The 14004-nt window shown below is 43.1% G+C and overlaps 1 long non-coding RNA gene across 1 annotated transcript in view; it reads right to left on the bottom strand.

Moving 5' to 3' along the window:
* The window catches only part of LOC132871833 (uncharacterized), a 69337-nt gene extending 56151 nt beyond the window's left edge, over positions 1-13186 (bottom strand). Inside the window, exons 1-4 of the long non-coding RNA XR_009651341.1 lie at positions 13089-13186; positions 9120-9175; positions 8904-8975; positions 7894-7965 (exon numbers count right to left, since the gene is read on the bottom strand). This is a non-coding gene — a long non-coding RNA (uncharacterized LOC132871833). The remainder of the gene's footprint in view (positions 1-7893; positions 7966-8903; positions 8976-9119; positions 9176-13088) is intronic.
* Positions 13187-14004: the final 818 nt, after the last annotated feature.

Raw genomic sequence — 14004 nt, 5'->3', positions numbered from 1 at the left:
TAAGCCAGTCATCATCGTGAGCCAGGAAATCGGTGTAATCACGGAACACCCGTTCCCTCCTAATCTGACCATTTGCAGCGTCTTCCACTAAGGCCAACCACGCCATTGTCATCCTATCGGTTATCGCCACATGTTGCGCATGCTTTTATATCCTCATTTAATTTGATGCATGCTAGTGATTGGTCCCCACACACCGCGGTTGTGTCTGATTTGTACGCACTTGGAAATCATTTCTTATATTGATCTTGGTAATTATGTGATAAGGCTACCCCACGCAACATCAACTAATAATAATATTTCAGTCTGACACCTCGCGGCAAATGCGCGAGGAAGATCTATTAAGCTAGCTGCAATGCATGGTCCTGCATGTGCATTCTTTAATTTAATTAATTAACCAATAGTCAGGGCGGCACGGTGGTGTAGTGGTTAGCGCTGTCGCCTCACAGCAAGAAGGTCCTGGGTTCGAGCCCCGGGGCCGGCGAGGGCCTTTCTGTGTGGAGTTTGCATGTTCTCCCCGTGTCCGCGTGGGTTTCCTCCGGGTGCTCCGGTTTCCCCCACAGTCCAAAGACATGCAGGTTAGGTTAACTGGTGACTCTAAATTGACCGTAGGTGTGAATGTGAGTGTGAATGGTTGTCTGTGTCTATGTGTCAGCCCTGTGATGACCTGGCGACTTGTCCAGGGTGTACCCCGCCTTTCGCCCGTAGTCAGCTGGGATAGGCTCCAGCTTGCCTGCGACCCTGTAGAAGGATAAAGCGGCTACAGATAATGAGATGAGATGAGATGAGAACCAATAGTCAATGGGAATAATATCGAAATTATATTGCTGGAGTTTCTCATTTCCCGTAATTACAATATGGAAGGGATGGTTGATGGATCTGTTGGCATTTACCCAACAGTCTCGCATTATGTGCCTCGACAATGTCGTATGACTGACATACATTTCAATTCAAGCATCCTGATGTTCCGATGCATTTTTGGATGCCTCTTATCGCCATGTCATGACTCTTGACCGAGTAGGCCTAAATGTAGTTGCGTTGCTCTGCCTCTAAGTGTCGCCAAGTACCAAGATGCACCAGAAATGTGCGTATGCCAGCCATGAGGTTTGCGTAGAGTACCGCACTTTTCCACGCCAAGTCAATCTTTGTACATACGAATGTTTGCGCAGAAAGTGACGTACGTAGCTTTTTTGTGCGTATGCAAGCTTTGTACATGAGGCCCCTGGCCTGGCTTTTGTACACTGTTTTTGATTACCCTTTTCTCATTAAAACCTTGAGTTCATTTATAATCCGCGAGCGTCTGGTTTATCACAGCCGCGTTACAGTTGACGCATAGTGTACACAATAGATTTTCTAGTTTTACTAATTCATGTAACTCTCAGTGAAGGTTTGCACCACATCGTCAAAGCCATAAATAGGTTCATATGTTTGCTGCCATTTTACACTATTTCTAACAAACTCATCTAATTTACTCTTATATGGGTTCAAAAAACACAACATTTCTGTGAGACATAGATAGATAGGCAAGCTGGAGCATATCCCAGCTGACTATGGGCGAGAGGCGGGGTACACCATGGACAAGTTGCCAGGTCATCACAGGGCTGACACATAGAGACGACACAACCATTCACACTCCCCGTCAATTTAGAGCCTGCAATTAGCCTAACCTGCATGTCTTTGGTGGAAACTGGAGCACCCGGAGGAAACCCACACAGACAACATACAAATTCCACACAGAAAGGTCCCGGTCAACCACTGGGCTTGAACCTAGAACCTTCCTGCTGTGAGGTGACAGTGCTAACCACTACACCATCATGCCACCCCACTACAGAATTAGAATTTACAAAAGAAAACAAGCACTGATAAAAATGTTAAATTTCAGATTTCGCAAGTCTAGCAAAAAATAATAATAAAAATAAAAAGACTAAAATACAGACGAGAATAAAGCAGCTTGAGGGAAAGTGATCGCTGGATTACATTTGTCAGGAACTGGTCTTTTCTTCATGACTGAGGGGCATGTGACTCTGATCTAATGTCGCTTTTCCACTACCAACGCGGCTGAGTTGGGCTGAGCCGTGCCGTGCTGAGTCGGGCTGAGTCGAGCTGAGCGGGGCTGTTGGAGTTGCATTTCGACTACAACCGCACTGAACCGTGCTGGCTGGAAGTGGGTGGACACATTGGGTGGAGTTAGCGAAAGTGGGTGGACGTCAGGTGATGTCGTTAGGCGGCGCAAACAGTGACATCAGTGATCTTTTCAGCGGTAGTCTCACGACCCGGAGAGTAAACAATACACATGGAGGACATGGAGTCGTTAGTGTTGCTGGTCTTGGTGCTGTGGCTTGTTGTCATTTACAACGCCAACAGATACTGGCAAGAGCGTATAGATGAGGCGAGGCGCATAAGGCTTCATAATTCTCGTAATTCGTAATTCTCCTTCTTCCGGGTTTACGGTGTTTACAGATCCCAGCGTGCTCGCGGGGCGTGTGTGGGCGTGTGAGGACACTCCTCCTCACCAATCAGTGCACAGGGGAGTGTCTCCTCAAGCCCCTAGCTCCACTCGGCTCGGTTTGGCTCGCTTCAGCCCCACTCCAAAACCGTGCGAGTTTCAGGGGCTGAGCAGGGCTGAAGCGAGCTGAGTCGTGCTGTTCTTAGATAGTTGAAACGCGAGCCGTGTCGGGCTGAAGTGAGCTGAAGTGAGCTGAAGCGAGCTGAAGTGAGCTGAAAAAGGGTAGTGGAAAAGGGCCATAAGTCTGTGGTATGAGTGTAAGGAATGTTGTCCTTGTTCTGCTTGGTATTGCCTGTAGAAGCCATGGCTGAATGGTTAGAGAAGTAGTTTGGGACCAAAAGGTTGCTGGTTCAATTCCCTGGGCCAACAGGAATGGCTGAAGTGCCCTCGAGCAAGGCACCTAACCCCCCCAAGCTGCTCTGGGTATGTTGTATGTTAATCTGGATAAGAGTGTCTGCTAAATGCCTGTAATGTAATGCTTAGCATGAGACCTAGGAGAGATCCCTGAGGCACCACCCATGTGTTTCCTTCCACAGTTTCTTTTGCTTTCTGTGAAGAGAATAAATGCAGTTATTGTGCAAAAGGTTTGTCATTTAAAGGAACAGTCCACCATACTTCACCTGCGCGCTTCGACAGCGCATTGATACTGAGCTCCGTATCAATGCGCTGCCGAAGCGCGCAGAAGGTGTTAGTACGCCTGTCATTATAGTGCGGACTTTCCACAGCATAGAAAATCGCTACGTTTCAATTTGTGTAACTGAACTTGTTTCATATCACTGGTCATATAAACCTATGTAAACAGGAAAAACGCGGAAGAGTTTGGTCGCATCTAACTACAGCCCCAAAAAATACCGTTGGCCATGCTGAGCCTAGCTACATTGCTAACAGGAGTGACAGCGCGTCTGACTGACTGGGACGTCGCGCAAAGCTCGGAGAGGTACGGAGCAGCTCGTCTCAATTCAGATAAGAGCATATTTCATTATGGAAGTACAGTGGACTGTTCCTTTAAACCTACACATTTGAGTGGGTTAAATATATTTTTTTATCACTTACATCATACTGGCAAACCACTGGAAAATTGCATGAATGAGCAGGTATTCAACAGGCCAGCGATGGTAGAACTGATAAAGCCTCTTGAATAAGTGACTGGATGTACAAGTGGACGACATGATGAAATTCACTCCTATTGTGGGGTGTTGGTGTTGGCAGGGTGTTGACTGAGTTTGTGCAGTAGGTCAAAACTGAAACCAGTCTTCTTGTCCATGTCCATATTGGTTGTGGACATTCCCCAGCTTCATGGTGAAAGCTATTAGCTAAAGTGCAACTTCAAATGGTGCATCAAAAAACTAGCTCAATGAGGTAAGTACAGGGCTATTAATTAATATGCAAAATGGTCATTTGTAGTCGTATACTTTGAACAAGTATATTGATTTTACTGCTGTCAAGAAAATATTTCCTTCAAGTGCCCGCTAAGGCCATTGGTTTGTTATTTGTATCAAAGCACCAAGCTAGTTTAGACATCAAAATGAAACATACCGGAAAAACTGGAAATAATTTCTCACTGAGGGTTTGTTACAACAGTTTACAGCAGAACAAGACATGGCTTTGCTACAGAACTCTCAGCAGCATCAGCTACATCTTGGAAAGTGCGGACGCTTCCATGAGTCAATCACCTCATCAGTCGTGGCCTTTTAGTTGTCATCAAATAACTTCTACAAAACATTTATCATAAAGAAAAATATTGCAAGAGATATCAAGGTCAACTGAACTTCTAAAAATGACAACATTCTTTTGGAGATAAAATGTGAATTTGTCTTGTGGTTCATTCACTACCATGAGAATGGGCTGGGATAAAAACTGTACTGCAACCAGCCACTAGAGGGACTCAGAGACCACTTGGCTTCACTTTGGAACCCCCTGTGAGAATATCCATCTATATATGGATACAGCTGCGATGACCTGGCGACTTGTCCAGGGTGTACCCCGCCTCTTGCCCATAGTCAGCTGGGACAGGCTCCAGCTTGCCGGTGACCCTGTAGAACAGGATAAGCGGCTACAGATAATGGATGGATGGATGGATACAGTCATTGGTTAAAACACATTCTGATACTAGTTGGACAAATTTTTAGGACACATTACAAAGACAAAATTACAACAGTTGTGCAGACCTGTAAATATGGGCTTCGAATAAAATGGAGCATGCAAGTTGTAACATGGTGAGTGGTTGTCATCGTCACTGCTGACCCTGAGGCAAACCATGTTTGGTTGACTTGGTCAGAATTGCAGCAGTAGGGTGGTCAGTTCCTTGCTGCATACTCACACCTATGGACAATTTAGAGTAGCCTGTTAACCCAACTGCGTGTCTGTGGACTGTGGAGTAAACTCTCCACAGAAAGGCCCCGGTTGGCCGCTGGGCTCAAAACCAGAACTTCCTTGCTGTGCGGTGACGGTGCTAACCACTACACCACTGTGCTGCCCCTGAGTGGGTGGAGTCAGTGTCAAAAAAAAAAGTGTGATATCTAGCATATCGTATGTTAAACTAGAGATCAGTGTATGTGATAAAAACCTGGAGGTGGCTCACAGACTCTGATGTGAACAGGAACCTGCAGATCTCCTGCAATGCACCAGTACCAGGGTTTAATGTCTCATCTCATTATCTCTAGCCGCTTTATCCTGTTCTACAGGGTCGCAGGCAAGCTGGAGCCTATCCCAGCTGACGACGGGCGAGAGGCGGGGTACACCCTGGACAAGTCGCCAGGTCATCACAGGGCTGACACATAGATACAGACAACCATTCACACTCACACGTACGGTCAATTTAGAGTCACCAGTTAACCTAACCTGCATGTCTTTGGACTGTGGGGGAAACCGGAGCACCCGGTGGATACGGAGAGAAAATGCAAACTCCACACAGAAAGGCCCTCGCCAGCCACGGGGTTCGAACCCGGACCTTCTTGCTGTGAGGCAACAGTGCTAACCACTACACCACCGTGCCGCCCAGGGTTTAATGTATCAAAGGTTTATTCTGCACGTGAATGTAAAATAGGATGGAAGAGTGCATGAAAACTGTACTCACATTCTTCATGCACATGACACCTTAGAATATCTCATTCAGACATTTAGCAAGTCAGAGACACATGTCGGAACAAAATACAAGCTTTATTTGCAGTAGTTAACGACACAATAGCATACAAATGTAACTTCACTCAAAGTTAATATATTGCTTAGAAAAGGAATGCTCTTTTGATATCACAGAGAAACTCCATTGACTAAGAATGTCCATTATATGATAGATAGATAGATAGATAGATAGATAGATAGATAGATAGATAGATAGATAGATAGATAGATGTACAGTACAATCAATAATATTACTGGGAGTCCTCTCTATAAGTTTAGTTTTTAATCACACACACAACTCAAAAGACATACATGAGAAATCTAAACATATTCTAAAATGATGTTAAATACCATAAAATGCAAGTGTATAATGACTCATTCCTATCAGCAATGTATAATATTATTTCAGTCCTCACAGGGCTACTTTACCGCAAGAATTTGTCGACTGTGTTGTAACTGTGGAAATTATCATTAGAAGTGATATTTGTAACTGTAACACAGCCAGAAATGTCAACAACAGCATTCAAATACTCAACAAAAGCAACAACAACTTATTTATTCATAATTTCTTCCGATTAATGTTGCGGGTCGTCCGTGCCGTCTTGGAAGGAAAAGTCAAAACTTGGTTGAAAGTGACAAATCTAATCCTAAACTTAAAATAAAAACTGCTAATACACACAACAGTGGTGTATGCCGTATGGATGGAAATGATGACCACTGGTGCAGAAGGAATTGTTTCGGGCTAAAAAGGTACATATATGACCATCAGCTTGCAGTTGTCGATTCTTTTTGCCATCTGGGAGATAGCATATCTGCGGGTGGTGGCTGTGAGGCTGCCACAATAACCAGAGTCAGAGCTGCCTGGGGAAAGTTCAGGGAGCTGATGCCGATACTCTGCGCTAAGAGTCTGTCCCTGCACACCCGTGGCAAAGTCTACGATAGCTGTGTTAGGGGGGCCTTGCTTTATGCTTGTGAAAGCTGGCCCTTGAAAAGATCTGACCTGGCACATCTCCAGAGTAATGAGAGGGCCATGCTCCGTTGGATGTGTGCTATCAAGCCTACAAATAACATCAGTACACATGACCTCCGCCTGAGGCTAAACATAAAAGATCTTGATCTAGTCCTCAGGCGGAACCGTCTTAGATGGTTTGGCCATGTCCAGCGGAGTGTGTCTTGGACCAAGAAGATCTGTTCCCTCCAGGTGCATAGAAGTAGGACACGCGGAAGGCCACGAAAGAGCTGGCAAGAGGTGTTGCGAGAAGATCTTAAGTTATCTGGACTAGATACCAGAGATACTGCTAATCGCGATTTGTGGAGGGAAAGAATAAATACCATGTGCCGTCAAAGCCACATTGGTGGAAACATTGACGTAAACGGATAGTGAGTGTGTGAGTGATATGTTCCCAAGCAGTGCGTATATATATATATATATATATATATATATATATATATATATATATATATATATATATTATAAAGGGTACAAATAAGTACCTTAGAAGGTACTGCGCCAATGACAAGCCGTTACAGGCCTAAAGTTACAATAATGAATGAATGAATGAACCCTTTATTGTCACTGCTTTACCAGTGAAATTGACCATCAACCTGTCCTTACATACATACACATATTAACAGAGGGGGGTAGACAGGACAGGAAGACAGGGAAAAAAAGAGAGAAAATTTAAATTCAAATTTAAAAAGAACTTAAGAATTTAAGGAGAGGAGAAAAAAAGCAACCCCCACCCTATGCTCCTGCAGGAGTACAGTGTACTTAAGGTACTTTATGTTCTGAGAGTGAAACTGGTCTCTTCTGAATGACCTGAGGGTCATGTGACTATGATGTAAATCTGTGGTATGAGTGTGGAGCATGTTGTCTTTGTCTTGATGGGGTTTGTTCAGGATGAATATGAACACGAGACCCAGTCATGATCCTTGAGGCACCAGCCACAGTTTCCTTCCACAAAAACAGCAAGTTAGTCTCTAAAGACAATAAATACAGTTGCCGTGTGAAAGCTTTGCACTTTTACCAAACATAAGAATATATATTTATCACACACCTCTTACTAGACAACCACGGTGCTGTAGATGGTCTGATTATCAACATCATTTGGAGACACCTAGAACAGGACACGAATAAAGATGAATAAGAGTCTCAATATCAAACCAGTCCCCGGCAGATTAGTGAGTAAACTGGTTATAATGGGTTTATATACTTAGATTCTTAGCTTGGATTGTACAGGAATAGACTTCAGTTAAAGGAATTTACTCACAGTTTTCTTCTTGGGAGTAATATTTATAAAGCTGTAGGTCGTGTCCTGCTCATTACGTTTTGATACTGAAGACTGTGGATGTAAGAAAATACTTTGTTAAAGTATCAATAATATTTAATAAATGTTGATGAATAATAATTAATATAAGAATATGATATAATTATTAATGCAGCTGATTAATGCAAAGCTACACCTAAATGTAACTAATCTTATGCGGCGTAACCAAAAGGAGATATTTTGGCTCTTTATTAAAGAATAACTGTAATTTTAAAAAGTGCCAAACATCCCTACAATGTCCCCCACAATTATCTCATCTCATTATCTCTAGCTCATCTCATCTCATTATCTCTACAGGGTCGCAGGCAAGCTGGAGCCTATCCCAGCTGACTACGGGCAAAAGGCGGGGTACACCCTGGACAAGTCGCCAGGTCATCACAGGGCTGACACATAGACACAGACAACCATTCACACTCATGGTCAATTTAGAGTCACCAGTTAATAATAACCTAACCTGCATGTCTTTGGACTGTGGGGGAAACTGGAGCACCCGGAGGAAACCCACGCGGACAACATGCAAACTCTGCACAGAAAGGCCCTCGCCGGCCACGGGGCTCGAACCCGGACCTTCTTGCTGTGAGGCGACAGCGCTAACCACTACACCACCATGCTGCCCCCCCATAATCATATTAAAAACAATTCTAGCCTCCTGGAAACCAAGAAAAAAAAATGTCTCTCAATTTCTCTTTTGTTGTGATTTCCTTACTAGGAATTTCCCAGCAACCCTCCTAGTCAGATGATATATCACTGGAAAGCCCAGGATGCACTCTTTACAAGACACCAGGATTCAAGTGAATAGCTTGAAAGAGTAAGAGGGTGTGCACGTAAAACTAATGTCAACTACAGAGGACACAAGTCCATGGGTTGGTTCTCAGGAGGATATTAATCAAACATATGTGAGAATATTTTACAACACAAATAACTGTGTTACACAATTTAAAATAAAGGCAAACCTGCTCCAGGTTCCTTTGTTTTGATTTCTTCTTTCTTGACTTGAAAACAATTGTGCTGTACTCACTCTCAGCCTGAAAGAAATTCATTCACGATGAGATATTGTGATGATGACAGATCATTAAAAGTGATAAAAGGTACTAAAAGTAATAAAATAAAAGGGAACGTGATTTTGGTAACATGATTGCATTACACCACACATGAAACGCAATACTCACAGTGTGAACAGTGGGGTCAGTGCTCCTCTCACTGCTCCGGGTTTGATTCTTTGCTTCTGGAAGTTAGAAAGAGGGAGTAAAGCAAATTTACTCTTCGTCAGCTGAATTCAATTATATCCTATTAAGAATACAAATAATTACATGGTGTAGTAATAATAATAATAATGAGACCATCAATGACGGCATAGCTCACTCCGGCCCCGTCTAGTCCAGAAGGAACGATCTAAACTGGGCCACTTTGCACAATAAATGTTGCAAGCTATATACAGTATATACAAGCTATATATAGAAGCAATTCCCACTCTAGGAATACCGACCTATTTGCCAGAAAGAATCCAAAACAGCGAGGAGAAGTGATATTTGTTGAACTGCTCATTAAGGATTAATTAGTCCATAACCTCATTAATAATTGTAATGAAGCAAATCTGGGTAGAAGTTCTTTGTACTCTAGCTACCCCTACCTTCATGAGAGAGAGAATCAAAATCAGTGAAGAATTGAAGGAAAAGAAGCAATTTGTATGGAAACTTCTCGTTAGGGATTGATTAATTACTCCATATCTTCATTATTAATTGCCATTATGCAAATTTGGGTAGAAGCTACTGTATATGTACCCCAGGCAGACCTACCTTCCTGCCAAAAAGAATAATAATCTGTGAAGAATTGAGAGAGAAGAAGCGATTTTCAGGAAATGTGAATGGCACCGGATGGATGACGGACAGCACGTGATGGCATAAGATGATCGCCTGTCGACCGGATGAGCTAAATAATAATACACCACAACCCCACAATAACAAACTCCTTGGAGGAGGTACAAATAATTTGCTGTACTAAAAAGTTTGTAATACTAAAAGGGACCCACTTGTCACACCAAACACTTACCGTACGTTATACATGTGAAATTTTCAGCACAAATTTCTCCTGAGTTATTATCGCAGCTTACTGATTGAGTTAAAGGATCATGAGGGCGGCATGGTGGTGTAGTGGTTAGCACTGTCGGCTCACAGCAAGAAGGTTCTGGGTTCAAGCCCAGCGGCCGGCGAGGGCCTTTCTGCGTGGAGTTTGCATGTTCTCCCTGTGTCTGTGTGGGTTTCCTCTAGGTGCTCCGGTTTCCCCCACAGTCCAAAGACATGCATGTTAGGTTAATTGGTGGCTCTAAATTGACTGTAGGTGTGAATATGAGTGTGAATGGTTGTTTGTCTCGATGTGTCACCCATGTGATGACCTGGCAACTTGTCCAGGGTGTACCCTGCCTCTCACCCATAAGCAGCTGGGATAGGCTCCAGCTTGCCTGCAGAACAGGATAAGCGGCTACGCGTAATGGATGGGTGGATCATGAACAGAGGTGATGATTTCTTTGCCTGTTACAGAAATGACGGAGGTTACAAGTGTATCGTTGTCACTGTCCACCCAATGACTCGTGATGTTTTCGAAATCTTCACCATTCAGTTTATGTGTGTGTTGCAAATCACAGATGATGCCATTTATGTCATGCCACAGGGCTGGGCAGGGGGTATAAAATCAATGCCAGTACGCTTTATCTAGGTGTTAAGTTTAGCGGCATCAGCAGTCATTTCGTCCTTTTATCGATCCTTTGATAACCGTTCTCGATAACTGTTAGTAATCAACACCTAAGCGAAGCTTGTTAAGCCTTTGTTTTATGGCTTGAACAAGTATTGTTAACTTGCCTGCGGACTTGATTACTTATTGTTTGTCTCTGGTAGGAAGAGGAACGCATGGCTCAGTGTATCACATACGCAAGTGAATGATGGATGTAATTGTAGGAAGAATGTTTATTTACGAACAGGCAGGCAAACAGTTCAAGAATGTAAGACAAAGGCAGGTTCATGAAATGGGCAATGGTCACGTGAGGTGCAAACACAAAGATGGAGGCAAAAACGAAAGGCCGAGTCCAAATACACAAAACAAAGTCAAAACCAGAAAGGCAATACACTGATACAAGTCTTGGTGATGTGAGACACTCGGTACAGCGCGTATACTTCACCAAGTCTGTGTGTTTAGAGAGTCCTTATAAGCACATGTTGTGATTGCACGCTAGTCTGGAACAGGTGCATAGTCATTAGTCCTAATGGCACTGCGCACACATCGTAATCTGCTTCATGCTCCAAGTGCCAGTACACAGGGATGTGACACAGTGATGTTTTTTTAAAGACTCTGACTCGTGATTAAAAGCGGGGGACATGAACTTAGTTCATTACGTTCTAAGAGTTCATAGTAAAAGAGTTTGTTATAGTAGGGTTTCAGTGTAATAATATAACCTCTCTGCAACGAGAGGGCCCCCTCCCCTAGATTTTAGAGACTCAAAGCCTTGCCAATTATTACCATTCATTTAAGTTCTGAGCCGTTACATTGTACAGTACACATCAAAAGTTTGGACACACCTTCTAATTCAATGTTTTTCTTTATTTTTATTAATTCAAAGCCATGTATTAAAGTAATGATGGACTGCCATTTCTCTTTACTTTGAGCAGTTCTTGACATAATATGAATTATTACAGTTGTTGAACAGGGTACAGTCAGTAATAGTACCAAAAACCTGAGTTTGGAGCAGCCTCCAAACACTTCCCAAGCACCAGAGCGCCCCTCATCTCCAAATACAAGGAATTGCACCTGTTTCCCATTTCCTCAGTAATCACCCCTCTATATAAGCTCAGCAAACACTCACACGAGTTGCGAAGTATTGTTCTGTGTCCTCATGCCTGAGCATATTGTGCCTTATTTACCAATACTGACCTCCTGTGACTTTGATCCTATTTCCCATGACTACTTTGACTCTGCTTTCTCACCTGATCTCTGAGGCGCTGTTTGCACATCGGCCGACCCTAGTCTGACCCTGACTACATCTTCTGTTTGCTGATTTGGTTTCCAGTTTGCAATGCACCCACTCTCCCCTGCATTTGCATCTGTAAGTGCCTGCACCCTGACAGGTACTGTATGACCCTTGCGTTTTTTCATTTTACCATTTGATTCTGTATATACTGTTGTATATAGTGACTCCTGGCTGATTTATCTGACTATATTTTGGCTCTGTCCTCTGGTTTAAAAAAAGTCAATGTCCCTTCCACGGCAGGATCTGGTCTTCCCAGGCAGTCTCCTGTCCCAGTACTAACCAGCTCTTTGAGGCGCATAGATGTGGTGCCAATCTCCATAGCCCTCGACCTCTCACCTATACAGCTAGAGTTACAGTGGGGGGCTAGTCCTCTGGTAACCACGAGAGTTTGACTTCCCTATTCACAGCTGTATTGCAGCATGCCTTGCCAGATGGCAGTAGGTACCACTTTTATGATGGTCTTTAGTATGACCCAATCACAAGTAGAACTCATGATCTTCTGGTTGAGAGGCGGATACGCTAACCACTTGGCCAGCTCGCGGTCTCTGGTTTCAGAAATGCTGTATTGTATTTGACCCTGGCCTGTTTGGATGTTAAGTTTTGGATTGTGGAATTTCTTGTCAATAAGCCTCCAGCAAATGGCTTCTCAACCACGAATTGGCCTAGTGGTTAGCGTGTCCGTCTCTCGACTGGGAGATCACAAGGTCTACTTGCGGTCGGGTCATACCAAAGACCATCATAAAAATGGTACCTATTACTGTTTGGCAAGGCATGCTGCAATACAGATGTGAGTGGGGAAGTCAAACTCTTGCGGTTACCAGAGGACTAGCCCCCCCCATTGTAACCCTACCTGTATAGGCGAGAGGCCGAGGGCTATCGAAACGGAGATAGGCGCCGCACCCATGCACCTTAAGGAGTTGGTTAATACTGGGACAGGAGACTGCCTGGGAAGACCAGATTCTGGCATGAGAGGGACTTTGACTTGAATGATTTGAAATGGATTCTCAGAACACCTCTGTCATGTCCATTTCAAATAATATGGCTAACTGGTGTGATCCTGCTGCTGCACAAAAATGCAAAATTAATTTGTATTTTCATTTTACACACCAGGGACACTTACTGCATTTCTTTCTTCGTATGCTGATGATGATGATGATTATGATGATGACCAGTATCACCAGTAGCAAAAGAACAGACAGCAGGTACCAATGGATCTCAAGTCTTCTATAGACACACATTTGTTAGTACAGACTGGCTGAATCAGTTTCAGTGTAGATTATTCATTTAATCACTGATTCATTCATCTTAGTGGCATGGTTTTGAGAGGTGGGAGAACATGAATAGACAGTAACCAGACTTCAGGCTCAAACCTGGGACCCTGAATCTGTGATGAAAGTACATTTCTTTCTTCAGAGGATCGTTAAGACTTTTGTTTGTTATTTAGCTGCTACAATGAAAGGTCTCATAAGGTGGAAGAATGCAGAGCAATACAAACATAAACCAACATCAAGAAAATACAAGAGATGTGACATATGCAAAACAGAGAAAAGACACAAAAAGAAATAAAAACATCATTATTGATAGGCAAATATAGTGGGAAGCAGCAATGTGTGGGGTCCAAGCACCTTTCGTCAGTAGCACTGGCAGTGGTGAGTTCTTACTGGGTTACAAAGCACAATAAAGAGACGATAGATACAGTGCTCAGCATAAATGAGTACACCCCCTTTGAAAAGTAACATTTTAAAGAATATCTCAATGAACACAAACAATTTCCAAAAATTGTTGACAAGACAAAATTTAATATAACATCTGTTTAACTTATAACATGAAACTAAGGTTAATAATATAACTTAGATTGCACATTTTCCAGTTTTACTCAAATTAGGGTGGTGCAAAAATGAGTACACCCCACAACAAAAACTACTACATCTAGTACTTTGTATGGCCTCCATGACTTTTAATGACAGCACCAAGTCTTCTAGGCATGGAATGAACAAGTTGGTGACATTTTGCAACATCAATCTTTTTCCATTCTT

The sequence above is a fragment of the Neoarius graeffei genome, chromosome 23 (assembly GCF_027579695.1).
Source record: "Neoarius graeffei isolate fNeoGra1 chromosome 23, fNeoGra1.pri, whole genome shotgun sequence".
Lineage (NCBI taxonomy): Eukaryota > Metazoa > Chordata > Actinopteri > Siluriformes > Ariidae > Neoarius > Neoarius graeffei.
The sequence above is the reverse complement of the archived record's forward strand: the minus strand, read 5'-3'. Positions and strand labels throughout refer to the sequence as shown.